Source organism: Tympanuchus pallidicinctus, unplaced genomic scaffold, assembly GCF_026119805.1.
Source record: "Tympanuchus pallidicinctus isolate F22 unplaced genomic scaffold, pur_lepc_1.0 scaffold3, whole genome shotgun sequence".
NCBI lineage: Eukaryota > Metazoa > Chordata > Aves > Galliformes > Phasianidae > Tympanuchus > Tympanuchus pallidicinctus.
In genome coordinates this window covers 89,194,985-89,211,639 of record NW_026294747.1, presented here as the reverse complement: position 1 = coordinate 89,211,639, position 16,655 = coordinate 89,194,985, and the positions used below count along the sequence as shown (strand labels likewise).

At 41.6% G+C, this 16,655-nt stretch overlaps 1 long non-coding RNA gene across 1 annotated transcript in view; it reads left to right on the top strand.

Moving 5' to 3' along the window:
• Positions 1-10,459, top strand: part of LOC128085836 (uncharacterized) — a 45,496-nt gene extending 35,037 nt beyond the window's left edge. Inside the window, exon 4 of the long non-coding RNA XR_008209123.1 lies at positions 10,142-10,459. This is a non-coding gene — a long non-coding RNA (uncharacterized LOC128085836). The remainder of the gene's footprint in view (positions 1-10,141) is intronic.
• The last annotated feature ends 6,196 nt before the right edge of the window (positions 10,460-16,655 follow it).

The window sequence follows — 16,655 nt, the reverse complement described above, 5'->3', positions numbered from 1 at the left end:
AATTGCTAGCTCATGGTGTTCCCTGAATTGCCTCATTGCCTAAGAGGTGAAATCAGGTCAGGCAGCCTGTTGGAAATTCAGCAGTAGGGGCAGCACTCAAATTGGTGTCCTGGCTTCAATTAGCATGCTAGTAGGTGTGTTTTCTTCATTAACCAAGATACCAGTATTTTGCATAACCTTTGCAGTTGTCTGAGTGAACATTGGGTCACATCCTGCCAGATTGTGCACCTGGAGCAAGGCAACCCTGGATGTGTGTACAGACTGGAGGGGCAAAAGGTTGGAGAGTAGCACCAGGGAAAGAGATCCGGGAGTTCTGGCTGACAGCAAGTAAAACATTAGCCAGCAGTGTGCCCTGGCAGCCCAAAGGGCCGGCTGTACCCTGGATTGCCCCTGGCCCAGCACTGCCACCCAGCAATGGAGGGTTGTCCCACTCTGCTCTGTGCTGTGTGGCTTTAGCTTGAGCACTGTGTGTGGTCTGGGTGCCACATTATAGGAAGGACATAAAACTATTAGAATGTCCAAAAGAGGGCTATGAAGGTGATGGGAGTCTGGAGGGCAAGGTGCATGAGGAGCAGCTGGTGTGCCTTTGATTGCTCAGCCCAGAGCAGAAGAGCTGAGGGGAGCCCTCATGGCGGCTGCAGCTCTCACAGGGAATGGAGGGGAAGCGCTGAGCTCTGCTCTCTGTGACAGTGACGGGGCCAGAGAGAATGGCATGGAGCTGTGTCAGGGGAGGGTCAGGTTGGGGTTTAGGAAAAGCTTCTTCACCAGAGGGTGATTGGGTGCTGTAATAGGCTGCTCAGAGCAGTGGTCACAGCCCCAAGCCAGAGTTCAAGAAGCATTTGGACAGTGCTGTCAGAAATGCGGTTTAAATTTTGGGTGATCCTGTTTGGAGCCACGAGTTGGACTTGGTGATCCTTGTGGGTCCCTTCCAACTCTGGATACTCTATCATTTTAGATATTTTTCTAGTACAACACTAGGCTATATTACAAGGCTTCAGCTGGGTGTCTTCAGATTGCAAAATCTGCTAAGGTAGTTTTGAAAGATTGAAATAGTTGGAAGAAGACATAGTAGTGATGGTCTCTTATCTTTTCAGTAGGGAGCAGATTATGGGCTGATTGTCAGTTGAACTGAGGCAGATTTTGATGCATTTATGTGGTGATCAGGGAGATTGAGGGAGCAAGCCAGAAAATCACATTACTTGTAGCACAGGTGCTGTTGGCCTTGGGTGCTTTGGGGGTGTCGAGTGAGTGGAGAGAGCTCTGTAAGGGCAAGGCACTGTGGGGCAAGGAAACAGGATCACTTGGAAAGTGGGAGCGCCTGCACAGCCGTAAGGTCATGGGGCTGCCTGTGACCATCTGCTCACTTGCCTGACCTATTTGGCTCCCTTTGTTCAAAGTGAGCGCGAGTAGCAGCCATGCCCTGCTCTCTGCCAGGCCATGCAGGTGCTGCTCCTCCATAACCTTGACTGCAGAAAGAATTATGCATTTACGGAAAGTCTTCTTCCCTCCCTTTCCTTTCCCTTTTAAGGCTCTCGGCCAAGCTATGTGATTCTTATCTGGACTCTGCAGGGCCTTTGAATGAGGTCATTCAGGAAGTTTAATTAATCCTGTGCAATTGTCGCTACATCCTTGGCTGTTCATTGTACTAGGGCACAACCCACTACTACAATACATTTTGCGACAGCTGAACATCTGTTTAAAAATACTGCCAAGAAGTGCATGCTAAGACTGGTTTTCCCTCTGGCTGCATGTATGCATCTCAACACAATATTGTGTAACAGTGTTGAGAGAAAAAACAGAATTTCCCTCAGCTCTTGGGATCAACTGGTGAAGCAAACTAAAATTATCTGGGAAATGATGATTCTGAAATACCTGTGACAAAAAGACAGGCTGGCTTACGTGTCCCATTCAGCTCATTTCTAAGGCTGATACCTCTTGGGGCTTTGGCACATGACTGGGCACAGCGTGATGTGTTTTTCTGGGGGGAAATTGGAGCAGATTTGCTGGGGGGTAGATTTGCTGCTGTCCCCACACTGAGTCCCTCTTTGTTTACTACTATCCTTCTCTGAGTTTGCTCCAAATGTCAAGAATAGAAGTTTAGGAGAAAATCCTGCAAGGAGTTGCTATTTGTAGTGGTGGACAAGTACTGGGTCTGTGTGATTGAGACATTGCTGATCTGGGATAACTGCTGGTTTGAAAAAGATGCAGCCCCTTGTCTCCAGCAAAAATCAGAGCTGTGCTAGCCATGCTGTCCCCTGGCTGCTGCATCTTTCCTGGAAGTGGTCTGCTGCCAAAATTGGCTAGTTTGGTATTTGTGATGAGTAATGGATGGGAAGAGCTAGTATAGTAAAAGAGACTCTTTGAGTGTTTCAAGGTAATAACCTGTGCTTCCAGTTTCCTGAATGGTGCTGCGTTTTGGTTCAGTAATGAAATCCATTTTTCATACTTTGGCCTTTTCTGAATTGTCTGATTGGTTTAACTCTTTGCATTTAAGCAAGAAAGTGGCTTTTGCTTTCTTTGAGGTTTTTGCAGAGTGATTACACAGTCGGATGAACAGCAAGGTGTATTTCTGTTCATGCAGCACTCCCAGGATTATGAATCCAGGCATACTCAGATCTAGTTTTATATGGGGCCAGTCATTTATTCACAAGTCAGCATAACGATTTATTTTAATGTCCTCATTGTCCAATATTAGGCTGTCCTTTCTTGGTGTTACTGAATAACAGAATTTAAAATTTGCGACTTATCCTCATTAATTTTCTTATGTACATGTACTGTAAATATAGGCAAGTTGTAAGTGATAAATGGTTGACGTAACCTGCAGTATATAAACCTATTGCTCATAATTATGGTATTTTTGCCACCTCAGAAGAACTGAGATCTGTACTGAGTTCACTCACAGTGGCATTCAGTGCAAAAAGGTCAGGGAGCTGAGCTTTCAGAACACTGTCTGTCTGCATGTGCTAAGTGGATGCCTGAGGATGTGTTCTCAGATGAATTGCACAGCTGGTCTCTGCAGTCTAGAGGCACAATTGTAGGAGCAGGATCTGCTGATGGAGACACCGTGTTTACAGGCAGGAGGAATCTGTACTCCCGTAGCACCTCTTTGGGGGGCAAAAGCAAGTGCATCATCCCTTGACTTATTTTGGGCTTCAGACATCCTACTGTATGGACAGTTCCACACAATTTCTTGGCTAAGAAACATGTGAAAGCAAACTTGAATGAGAACATAATTACTAAGAAGGACTAGAGGTGATATGCAACATTGTCTTTCAAGGAGGATTTATTGATAGCTTTCTAGCCAGTATTATTCTGCCTTGATAAAATCCACTCAAGTACACTTATGAGACTGTATGGGTTACATTTTAGGGTTTTCATCTGTCTTATTTTTGACATTGGCACACATGTGACTAACTCTGATTTTTGTGAAGAACTAGAGCTGATGCAGTTGGTTATGCTTTTTTCATAGAGTAATAGCTCCCCTGTTGTCCATACCTCAGCTACGTAGCACTTCTGCCATTTTCATGTTCTGTGCTTCTTGGAGCTGCTAAGCTTTCCTCTTTCCGAGTATATTGTATTGTATTATGGCCTGTGAGAAAATAGTAAACAAGGGAGGATTGCTTTTTGTGGATGTGATACACCTCTTATTTGTATCAGAAAATTTTATTTTGTCTGGCAAGGGATAGAATTTGATGTCTGAGGCAGGTGGTAAAAGCAGTGTTTTTAAGGTTTAGGAATCGAATTCTGTTCTGATCTTGCACCTCTCCTTTATTCAGATCTCATGATTCAAGCCAAAGCAGATTGTAATGGCACAGTCAAATGCAGAATATACCCCACTGCCTCTGAAATAAATAACAGCTGGCACTGATACACACAGTAAAACCATATTACTTCAGAGAGCTTAGCAGACATTAACTAATTAATCCAGTAGTGCTTTTACTTAATGAGGTCTAAGTACCAGCACGCTCACAGAAGATGTCTGTTCTCAAAGCTGTTCTCAAAAGAATACTGCATTTTGTTTTGAGCACTTCATATAGTAGTGCTTTATTGATTACTGTTTTTCTCCTACAGTGCCGTAGGGTTTGCTTGTAACAACATGCTAGAGAACCAGCTTTGTGCTGTACAGTGTTAAGTGGCAAAATACAGTATGCCAGCAGCAGAAATTTACATTTAAATGGAGTTGAAAATTCTGTGAATCCTTACAGAAATGAGAGAAAAAAAAAAAAAAATAATAAAAAAAAAAAGGATGCCACTAAGAAAAACATTGGTCCTGTGAAAAGTTATGGTGCTTCAGGTCAAATCCATTAGTTGCAGTATGTCAGGTATGTCAGCTTGGCATCTTGGCTGCTTGAAATTTGGCTTGATTTAGCCTAGCTTTTGTTCCAGGCTGGGTTTTTATCCCTGTTTGGTGCTGCCCAGGCTTGAAGTGTTTGCTCTTTCCTGCACACAGATCTGCTCAGCTCTGAAAATCCCCATCCATGCCTTCCTGCTTTGGAGAGAGCATTTTTCTGTTTGTAGCTGCAGTTATCAGCAATCTCCTTCAAGCTACTTGAGAGCAAGATGGATGGGAAGTTTTCACCAGACAAGTTAAATGGCACATCAGATCAGCTGAGATCCTGTTCATTTAGCAGTTGAGTGTTGGTTTTTAAGGTTGAAGTGCCACTGACACACCTCATGATTTATAGTTATAAAGGAAAATTTTTTTTCATTGTGGAACTGCTAAGCCTTTTAGAGGCTTAATAAATGTGTAATATGAGGGAGATTGATTAGAAGTGTTTCTGGATGCAAGCAGTGTCACATCTTCTAAAACTTTATTAGCTGATCACTGTTTATGCTTATTTCCCCTGGCCTCTCACATAATGAAATCTCTAGAACAATTCTCTGATACACAAAACGTATTGTCAGGTCTTGTTTTGACTTGAACAGTTGTGTTTTTATTTCATGGTTTTAGCGTTTGCCCTCAGTGACTTAGCGCCCCGGTTTACAGGATGCAGCAGGTCTTAATTTCTCTCCCTAATCCCTACTCCTTTTTGCTTGTTTAACAATGAATTTTTGCTGACTAAATGTCAGTTAACAGTCATGTGCACCAGAATGTTTTGCTTACTGTATCATACATTTGGCTTTTAACTGCTCCATTGCCAAGTTCCCCAAGATGGTCTGTTATATGCTTTCAAGGCAGTAAAAAAGTAGAGGCAAAGAGGGAAAGATGTGTCCAGTTTAGGGTGTGTGTGAGGTAGGAGTGAATCCACAGATCAAATACATTCATACTAGGGCTCCTATACCTCCACTGTATGCAATTCCCCATTTTACTTCAAAACAGAGTTAGTATAGCTCTTCTGTGCGCTGGTTTTGTGTCTGGGGCTGGGCTGCTTGGTGGGAAAGAGCCACTGCCACATTGGTGCAGGGCAGGCAGCATTACTGGGTGTGCCAGGCTGCGTGCAGCCTGCGAGGTGTAGGTTGGACATGCCTAAAGCCACTTACCCATTTCTGCTGGCCTAACCTCCATACCTGCTAGTCCAACTAGCTGCCATTTATTCTGATATAAATGCTTCTTGCTTAAGGTGTGTTAGGAATGAGATTTCTACATGAATATTTGAAAGACACTGCTTCGTTTCTGTGTACTGGAGAGCTGTGCCTCCTGCCCCTTCAAACCACAGCCACGGACCAGAGGGCAGTGTTTCCCTGATGAGCACACCCTTCTCTTTTTTGCAGGGTTGCATTGTGGGCATGAAAATTGCCTAAACTGCTTAGCAGAAACATAGTAGCTGCTCCACTGTGAGAGCTGCGGGTCCTTCCTCATCTCTATGCCAAAGGCCTTGAAAAGTCTTAAGGCAGCCCCCAGTCTTGCACTCCGTGACAGGGAGCTGACCTGCCTTGGGAAGGAAGTGAACTCCTGCCTGCTCTGCCCTCATCCGGTTTGGAGCCAAAGATGTCACTTCATCACAAAAGGAGAGAGGAAGGAGGAAGGGGGAATGACCTCACTGGGCTGCAGCATAGAGCACAAAGGATGCGAGAGCAGTTGGGAGCAAGCTCATGTTCTGGGAACTTCCCCAGCATTTCTGAAGGCGTCATCGCTATCTGCAAACGACCAGGCAACCTCCTGCCTGACACTTGTCTGCATCCACTTACCAGCCTGTCACATCTGGTCTGACCTGAACAATACTTCTCCCAGGCTTCCTCCCACGGCTCCTCTTCCATGGACTAGTACCAGCTGCCTTTTCTGCCTCCTCTACATACAGCCTTTGCTGTTCCTGCTGGTGCTCTGCCCAGGTGCCACTCAGGGTCTTTGGGTGCAGTTTGGGATGTGACTAAGTCCTGGGATAGTCCCAGGTCCATCCACCTTGACTACTAAGAAATGAATGAAAGCTAGACTTAAAACATTCAATTTTTTGGAACTTTCAATCTACTTTTAATGTAGAAAAAAGAAAAGAAAGGCTTGGTTTGGAAAGAACAATAGATTCTACATCCAAAGGAATTAGAATCAAAGAGCTAATAGGTGAGCTACAGGCACGTGTATGTGCTTTAGATGTAAAGGAGAATCATCCCTTTGGATGCTTGCTGCCTATTTCATGCCTATGGATCTCCCCATTCCCTTGATTCTGTTAAACTTCCCTGGGGGTGTGAATGTTGGCAGGCTACAGGGTGTGCAAACACCAAGAGATGATCTTAGTTTGAACTGGGGGAACAAGGAGATGGGAACAAAATTACCTTTTTTTCTTTTTCGCTACAGCAGTGAACAGGTTTGTGTTGTATTTTACCGGAACTAATTAACTAGGCTAATTGGAGGCTGATTTGAGGTTGTCCTGCTTGTTCATTAGTCAGCTGATGGGAATAAGAGCAGAGAGCCCAGGGAGCAGAAAGTCTTATCAAATTCATTTGTAACATCTCAATTGGCCTGTCTCTAGCAGCGTGCCACAAAGTACAATGACAGTAAGTATGAAGAAATACAGTTGGTGATTTAAGACTCATCTGTAGTCATTTGCAAATTGCAGTTACTAAACTTTGGAGAGTAGAAGGTCTGGTATCTAAATACTTAGATAAATTCAAGCACAGATTCCAAGCAATTTTTATACTGTGAGATTGGATACCTTAACTTGCAACACCACAGCTATCTTTTTTCTTCCTCTATACCAATCCTTCCTTACTGCAGAGGAAAATTCTTTTTGAAGTCTCAGGACATTGGGCTTCAAAGAAAAATTATAACCTTAAACATAAGTTCCTGTATCTTGAATAGCCCTGTGTCTTCTCAAGGTGATGAATTCTAATGCTATTATCGCTAAAAGGATGATAAAAAATAATAATGAGCTGTCACTCTCATCAGCCCTTTTAGGGGAATGATGAAATAAATTGCAGAGTGAAGCAGTTAAAAATTGAAGTAAGAATACATTTATTAGCTTTTTAAAATCAAGGCATGCTCCAAAAACGAGCAGCAATAGGTAGCGTACTTTGAACAGAGAGCTCTTCTGACAGATTTCTGACCCTACTGAATTGGAATTTAAATGTGAGCATGTCTGTGTCAAGCTCCAATAGGTGCTGGCTGCAACTGGAGAGGAGTTGTTAATGCTCATCTTCAGACATCAGAAAAAATATTCGGTATTTTCCTAAACACTGATGCAGATTCTCTGTGGTTTGATCAGATGTCTATTGAGGCTTCTCTGAAGTAGTGATGGAGAAAGTCAAAACAAATGCCTGAAGGCATTCATTCATCAGCAAAAATATTTGGAGCATAAGAACCTTCTTCTAAGCTACACCTATTGTTATCAATAAGTGCTTTGAGGTTGCTCTTTTGCTATTTCAATCTCTATACCAGATTTTCCATTTAGATTACATTAAAAGATGAACCTCTATATGGCCTTTCTCCTACTCATGTTACTCTCTCCTTCATCTTGTCTGACTCAAATGTAAGGCTGTATACACTGGGAACCAGAAAGCTTATATTTTGCTTCCAATTTTGTTTAAACCTCTGTTTAGTCATGTTGAAAATTCACAGAACCCCTAGAGAACTCTTGTGTTACGGACTCTATATTTACATTTGAATGAAGGTAAAATTGCATGGGAAATACTCAGGAAAATATGGCATTTTCTATGGCAGAGAAAATGCCTTTGTCTGCTAGCTGCAGAATCCCTGATTATTCTGTACTTCCTATCTTTTTTTTTTAGAGATACTATCTCTGCTTATGTAGCATATCTATAGCGAGCTCCACTCAGTGATTTATTCCCCACCAGCTATCAAAGAGAAAAGATTATAACAAGGTGCTGATTGCTGAACTGTCCTGATTACTTCACAACTGTGGTTTTGTAGAGAGCTGGAAGAGAAAGCCGGGGTGTGGGTGGCCTTGGGATTGGTGCTCTAAAAACATCCTGAAATGGATAAAGGAGAGAGAAGGACTTTCTCCCAGCACAATGGGAATTGGGCTCATCCCCTGGCAATAAGCTGTTGGTGCAGATGGGTTTGCTGGGCTTTAGCACCAATAGGACATGCTTTCTTCAGCCTGAGAGGCCAGCATGTGCTCCCAGCTCTCTCCTTGGAGCAAGCAACGTGTTGCTAGCAAAAGGCTTGGAGGTGGTGCAAAGGAGAAAGCTCTTCCACAAGTTCTGCTATCTGGCTGACTGCATGTATGCCTGTTTTTGCCAACCAGATGACTGCTTAGGAGCAGGCATAAAGCTATAACTTGAGACCACAGTTGAAAGCTCAACTGCAGTAGTCTGTGTGGTGTTTCACACTGAAGATGCTTAATATTACTGAGAAACATTTGTAGAAGTTGTAGGGTCTTGATTACATAGGAAAAGGAGAGTGCTGGTGTCTTTCATCAGATGGCAAAGTGTGAGGAAATGGTTTCAAGTTGTGCCAGATGAGGTTTAGGTTGGACATTAGGAAGAATATCTTCACAAAGAGGGCTGTCAAGTACTTGACTGGTCTGCCCAGGAAGCGTTAGAATCCTCTTCTCTGGAGATATTTAAGACATGGATGTGGAAATAAAGGATGTGGTTTAGTGAAGGGATTTGGTAGTTTAGGTGATGGCTGGACTTGATAATTCTGAAGGTCTTTTCTGGCCTAGATGACTCTGATTCTATGTACATGGGACATGGTTTAAACCCTGCCGAGCTACTGGAAGTGGAGAGAGGGAGTACGTTTGTGGAGGACTATGTCAACACAAACTGTGTCCCCTGAAGGATGAGGAGAGCCTCTGTTTATTGCTGGACTGGATGAATGCAGGAGTTTTTCAGCTGCCATCTGCTGAAGGTGGAAATCTCAATTCTATTACATCCTTGCTCACACACCAGTGGTTCAAAAACTGCTTCCCTATGTAGACCTGAGTTTCTCCTCAGCGTGCAACGGCCTGGAAATAAAAAAGCAGCCAATGTTATTTCTTATTTCTATGCAAATTAACTACCTGATTTTGCAGATGCTCTCCAAGGCTAAATTCTGATGTTAAACTAGGGAATGTGGGAGCAGAAGGCATAGTCTCCTCTGTGGGCCTGGGGAGGTGGGAGAAGTGCTGTGTAATGAGCTGATGGAACAGTTCCCACAGTGTGGGTAGCCATGGAGGGAAGAGGAGCCTGCTGAGTTTTTGACATCTATTTTGGGAACTGGCTGTAATTGTAGCTGCCTTTAGCACAGCCTAGCCTCTTGTCTTGAACGATCTGTTCCTTCACAACAGAAGGAGGAAGGGATTGCACTGCCTGATACGAAAACATATTTGATACTAAGCTTTTTGGAAGTTATATTTTGAATAGGGAAAACTACAGTGTATAAATCGGTTTAAAATTAAAACTGTGGTTTTAGGCGTAATTAATTCTCCCTTTTCTTTGACATGAAGATAATTAAATGTACGTGTCATCCAAATAGAACTGACCTGGAGTTGATCAGAGAAGAGTTATGACTGTTGTGCTGGCTAGCTGATGCCTAGCAATGCCTGTAGCAACACAACCATGTCTCAGCATCAACATTCCCTCTCTAAACATGCCTGTTTTCAGACATTTATGTAACTGCTGCTGGAATTTCCTCCGGACTGGTTGTCACTTGTCAGGTCTATTGAAACCATGTCAGTAAATCAGGAGAAAAATGTTTTGTGCTGCCTAGAATGTGAAAGATTTTCTTTGAGTAATTTATTTATTTATTTATTTATTTTTTTAAAAGAGGAAAACTGAAGACATTTATAGCTGAAGATGTGAGTTGCAGTGGAATCTGTGCCTTTGAAAGTTTTCAGGATCTGACGGGGCAAAAGTACGAGAAACCTCAGCAGGACGTTGTCTAGGGGCCTCCTGAAGTTCAGCCCAACCTCCACAGTTCTGTGCGTCTATGAACTGTGAACATTGACAGTGTGATGGCAATGGAATTTTGAAAAAATATTTTAAAAATACAGCACTGGGGATAACATAACTCTTCAAGAGTGGCAGTATGTCAAATGCTGCAAGTGAGAGGGGTTATTTATTTTCAGCGACCACAGCATGGTGGAAGGAGATTTTCTTTTGATGCTACTGCATTTCTTCTGTCAAAGAAATCTAACCATGTTCTTTATTAAATGTACATCACAATACACCTGTAAAATATATTTTTATCATCTTAATAATGTTCTGTTAAGCTGTGGCGTTACCTCTACCCACTCCCTCCTTGCAGAGCCATATAGATGTCAAGGGAAATATTTTCAATGGATAAAGTTCTACGTTTCAGAAGAATTACATCTGTGTTTGCCAGGATTTCATTAGCCAAAAGCTGTAGTACGTACTGAAAAATGTGCACAGAGTGAGATAGTAAAGCAGTGCATACACAATGATAGGGCTGTTTTGTGAGTCAATACAAGGCAACAAATGTCAGTTCTTGTCAGCGAACTATGTGGCTTGGTTCTGTGGGCTGTCAGATTTCAGCTACCTCACCTCTTTCTCAAACACCTTCTTTCTGGAATGGAGTTTGTCCTGAGTTGTGTGGAAGAAATATCCAAGTTCCTCTGTGCCCATATTCTCGTTGTGAGATATGTTGTTGGGTTCTTGGCTCCTGCATCTTTGGAAAAGTATTGTCTTTCCAGTAACGGTGTCTCTTGTTAGTGATTGCTGCACTCCAATCACTGCAATGAAGATTTTAATTTTTGTGCGTGCTCCTGACTTGTCTGCCTGTAATTAAAACTGAGCTAGCAGAACATCAGCATAAGTCTATGAATGCCAGCGCTGCACTATTCATTTCCCTGTGTGAGGTAAAACAATAGTTTTGAATATGTGAATCTTCTCCTGTGATTTACTTGACACAGTATCAGCTCAGCTTTTCTGTTCTCTTCCAACATGATTCTGTTGCACGTGAAGCTATGGGTTCTGATTTGAAGAGTATGGCACCAGCAGCAGGAATTTGCAAGACCAGGTAAGGAATAGATCCCCCAGATTCTCTTCCTTCTCTTCCTCTTTCATGAGGCCTTCCCACTATCTCTTGCCTGCCCTCACTAAGATGAGCAACATGCTATTCCATACTGTGCTGTTCTAATTCTTCTTTAGCTCTTACATCACCCACATCACTATGGTGTCTATCAGATACAATTTTGCGGGGAGAAGGTTAAAAAAATGTAAAACAGAAAAACAGCCCTTCTACTTGATATTCCTCTAGTGATGGAAGAGAAGTTGTTCTGTTAGCGTTTAACTTTTAAGAAGCAGTCAGTGTAAGGATTTTGGGAGAAATTTTCTAAATACTGTACTTAATAAAGCAGCAATTATGTGAAGATGAGAACAGACAATGATTGCAGAGACAACAGAATGTGATTTCTGACTAAGAAAGCCCACTTAGCAAGCTTGAGTCTTCTAACATTAAAAAGAGAATGGAATCAAAGAAGCATCAAAAAACATCACTTGGAATGGTAGGTACTTTGTAATGCCCATCTGCCAGTCATTACAGATTAGAAGATACATTTTGTTGTCTTGGAATTAGAACAGAAAAGTATTTTACTGAACAAGGGTATAGGAAAAGACATTCCAGATAGTGAGCCCTTAATCTGATAGATAAGGAAATCCAAAGATACGTGGGAGAGCTATTCATCTTTTGGTTTGTATGTACAGCAGTCACTACTCGGCTGTGCAGACAGAGTCTGGGGTAAATCAGCATGAGAAAATAAGAATGGTTGTGGCATGAAGCCTCCAAAAATGGTGTGGAGGTTCTTTGTTATTTTTCAGAGAAGGAAGTGAGATTTCAGTGATTTGGCAGTGACCAGGTAACAAGATTAAAACAGATGTAATTCAAGATACTCAGTGCCATTCCCAAGGGCTTTTCTTGTTATAGTATTCCAAACAATATAGACTGAGAAGGAAAACATCTTTTCTGGCATTACAAAACTCCTGATACTATCAGTAGCAAAACTAATACTTCATTTCAGGAGCACCTAGAAAGCATGAATGAACTTTGTTCTTAGCTGTGTACTTATGTGCAAGTCTTCACAAGAACATCTAGTCCTGATATAATGCACCAATTGCTTCTGGACTCAGAGAAACAGGCTGAAATAAAATAGGATACATAGTGTACCAACGCAGCACAGGAAGAAATGTAGCAAACTGTAACATGATATTGAAAATGCTTTTATCATTGTTCGTACATCTAGTTCTCTTTTCCTAAACTTGTAGTTAAAAAACTGATTAAATACAATGACTTCTGATTTAGACTGAAGGCACTGCAAGAGGAAAGCAACATACATGAAAAGAAGGGTGGTATTAATTTTTCAGGTTTTAATAAACTTACTGGCAGATAGATGCAAAAAGCAATGATGAAGAATTACTATAAGCTCAATTTATATCTCATATCTGATGCCAAATAAAAACAAAGCAATAACCAAAACACTAAACTATCATGGGTTAGAGTGTAAGGAAATTAGGGTTTTTCTCTACCCTACCCACAATTTGTAATTGGAGTTTGTACCTGAACTGCAAGTAGAAGGCAGTTTGAGGTAGTATATGTATTTATAAAACTGAAAAACCTGTAAGGAAAGATTTCACACTGGAAGTGTACAGGAAAACAAGAGCTGACTTTTGAACAGCGTCAGATTTGCCTGCACATGGATAAAAACAAATATTTGGATGATGGTACTACAGCTTGTATATTATTAAACATGCCTACTATTAAGAAAAAAAATCTCTCTTCCATGGTAAAAGAAACTGCTCTTCCTAGGGAATCCATCTGAGGTTTACTTCAAGGTCTTCCTTGAATCTTGTTAGGGCAGATTTTTCTCTTACCATTGTTTATAGTGAGCATGGGACATTATGTTGTGGAGGGGGTAGACAGCTCCTTTGAAGCCTTCTTTTTAGTTGTTTTTGGGCTTGAGGGGGTTGCTTTGAAGACTGGTGCTGAGTACGTTTGAGAGCACGTACCCTTGTGAGCTGCATTGATCTGAGTTAGTCTTGCCTGGTCTGTATGAATGTCAACAACTTAAGAAAAGAATGAATCAATTATTTCAGCCCTCAGTTGTCTGCACAAGGGCAAGGAACTGCAGGGGTGTCTCCTATGGGGTAGAGGATATTGTGCAAGAGGGAGGATTTGGGGAAACAGAGTAGTGCTTGTACGTCCTCTGCCTTGTGGTTAGTGGGGAGCTTTTGTGCAGGTGGCAGATGGCAAGAGGGCTGAGTAACAGGAAAGAACATACGTGATGTCAGAGAATCTGCTTGTCCATGGCTGGGGAAATTGATGCATGTCCACAGGGTACCTCATGTCAAATTCCCCGCATGTCCTCGAGCCATGAGAGCACACCAGTGGATTGAGGGCACTCTAGGAGATACTCATCCAAGGATGATGGTCATGCCTTCCCAGGGGCACTTGTGCTCACTCTCTGGGGGAGTTTTCGCACACAGCTGGGCCCCTGAGCAACCTGACAATGCTGACCTTGGCCACACTTGCTGGGTCACTTCCCACCATGACTAGAGACCTCCAGGTCTCATAGTCCATAAGAAAATAGCAGAAAGGGCACTAAAACAATTTCTTTTAACCTTCCATAACTTCTATAATTCATCTGTCCCACATTCAGCCCAAATACCAGGTGTGGCAGGAAGCACAGAACTGTAATTGTAGAATTATTTCCTTCTGCCATTAAAAGAAATTTTAATGCACAGCAAGCTCCATTGAAGTGCAAGTGAAGGGCCCATTTCATAAAAGATTTAGGAACCATCTCAGTGCGTACTTTTGATTTGTACAGCAGGGAGCTTGCACTTGGGAGGAAAAAGGAGAGGGGGAGAGAAGGAATTCACTTTAAATGACAGCTTTTTTTCTTACTCATTTTGCATTCAAAAGCCCAAATATATTTTCCCTCTCTCTAGCCTTGATTTATGACCTTATAAAAATGAGATAAAATCAAACTAGAAAAAAACAAAGGTTAGGTCTTCCCAGAGCCTGAAGCCTTTGTATAAGTCCCTGAAGAACAGCTGTGCAAATTACATTTGCTGCTATCAGACAAAGTGGAGACAGAGAGCAGTTTCTTTCACAGGAGCTGGACAAGATTCCATTTTATTTTGGCATTTTGAATGCAGGTTTGATTTTGTTTGCTGGTAATCACAGCCTTTAATGTTACCTTGCTAAAAATGGCTATTGCAGGAGAACTCACATCAATGTGATATCAGTACAGGCAGAAAGAGAAACATCCTGTTTATGTGAATGTCCCTAACAAAAGGAGTCAAGATCTAAGCAGATAGAAGAGAATGCCAGTAACCATGAAACAAACTACACACCAGATGTTATGCTGCTCAGAGCAGCACTACGAGGATCTGATCAGATACCATGTTGATAAGCATAGCTTATGAACTGTATAGAAGGAAAGCACAGTTGAGATTTGCATGATTAAAGACTTGTGTAATACTTCTACATTAAATCATAAATGATTTCATTTAACTTGATTGTATGAATTAAAAGGTTACATCTTAAGGCTTTCATTTTCCTTCCTTTATACATTCATGTGAAGCATGTCAGAGTAGAATTTAGTTTTACTTTATAAATGAAGAGTCACGGAGATGTTGAAAGGGACTTCTGAAAGTTTCCTGGTCTGATCTCCTGCTCAGAACAGGGCTAGCTTCAAAGTTACATCAGGTTGTTTACAGCATTCTCTAATTCTGAATGTCTCTATGGAGATAGCTTTTTATTTTTTCCTGTACAACCTTATCCATTGCTTAACCATCTTTACAGTGCAGTTGTTTTTCTTTCATTGAGTCAAAATTTCCCTCACCAAAGCTCATGCCTGTTGCTCTTGTCCCTTCACTGTGCACCTCTGAAAAGAAGTTACCTCATTTTCTATATAATCCCCCAGAGACCCTGGCAGATTGCTGTTAGATCTACATGAAGCCAGATTACCTCTGGGCTGAATGAGCCCAGCTCCCTCTCCTTGTTGAGCAAGTACTCCAATCCCCAACCGCCTCAGTGTCTTTCCTTTGAATTCCCTTCAGTTTTTGAGCTCATTCCTGTACTGGGGGATGTTAAAGCGTGTATAGTGGCATCACAAGCACCAAGAAGAAAAAATGTTTCCTTCAATGTGTTAACAATATTGCTTTGATCTGTGTGCTTTTTGGATGTGCTTCATCCCACCATCCAGACTGCTGATGAAGATGCTTAATGATGCCAGCATTCATATTGCTATTCATAACCAGATGCCAGTTAGACTGGCTGTTGACTGCTGTCTTTTGAACCCAATGGTCCAGCTTCACATCCATCATTTGTATTCTACCTTGCCAGCTTGTAACTTCTCAGTTTGGATACAAGGATATTGTGGGAATCCATGTCAAAACTCAATCTGAACAATTTCCACATATGCACAGAGTGTTCAAACATCCGTTGTACTTGTTTGTTTTTTTTTTCAGTCAGCACGGTCTGATGTTTTCATCATTGTCAGAGGTGAGATTTCCCTTTCGTTTCTGCAAATTCAGAACTATGAGTAAATTCTACTACTGCTCTTTTCCTCTGTGATGGAGATAACTTGGAGCGGAATATTCAGGACTTGCAGGTGGTAACCAGCTCTCTGAGTAATGATCAAATTCTGATTATTCAGAATTTTGAGTCTCCTTGGAAAATAGCTGTTTTTTAAAGAGTAATGGAAGTTTATTTTTTTTTTTTTGTTTAAATCTCCTTTGGGTTGCAGAACAACGCTGAGGAAGTGGAGTGTGAGAAAGAATAAGACCTAAAGAGAAGGAACTGAAGCCAAGACCAGTAAAAGTACACCACTGTGGATTCCTGCAGGGATAAGACCTGTATTGTTGTATGTGTGTTTGTAGCTATTAACTGCTATAAACACTGTTACTGCTCACTATATATAGCTTCACTGTTTGGCTAAGGAAGGAGACATTTCCCCTGCTGCAGTACATCCTTTTTTCAAATCAGATTTTTTCATAGGATCCTTTTGATTTTGCTGCTTTTGACTAGGTTGAAAACCACCACCTGACTGCTTGTTTCATCAAAATTGGATAGCTTTTCTCATTAGTGTAAAATAAATCTGTTCGCTAAATGAATAAATAAATATTGTTTAGGTTTATAATAATGAAGGCTAGGAAAAACAATAGTAGCAGCATTACTGTAATATAAAATCATAACCTGTCTGTTTGATAAACAGTATCTGCAGCCAACATGAAATAATTTTACACTGTAAAAGCAAAAAGTGAAAAATAGTGTTTCATTGAGATCTTCTGAAATGTTAATTTCCTGTTTCAGGCTGCAT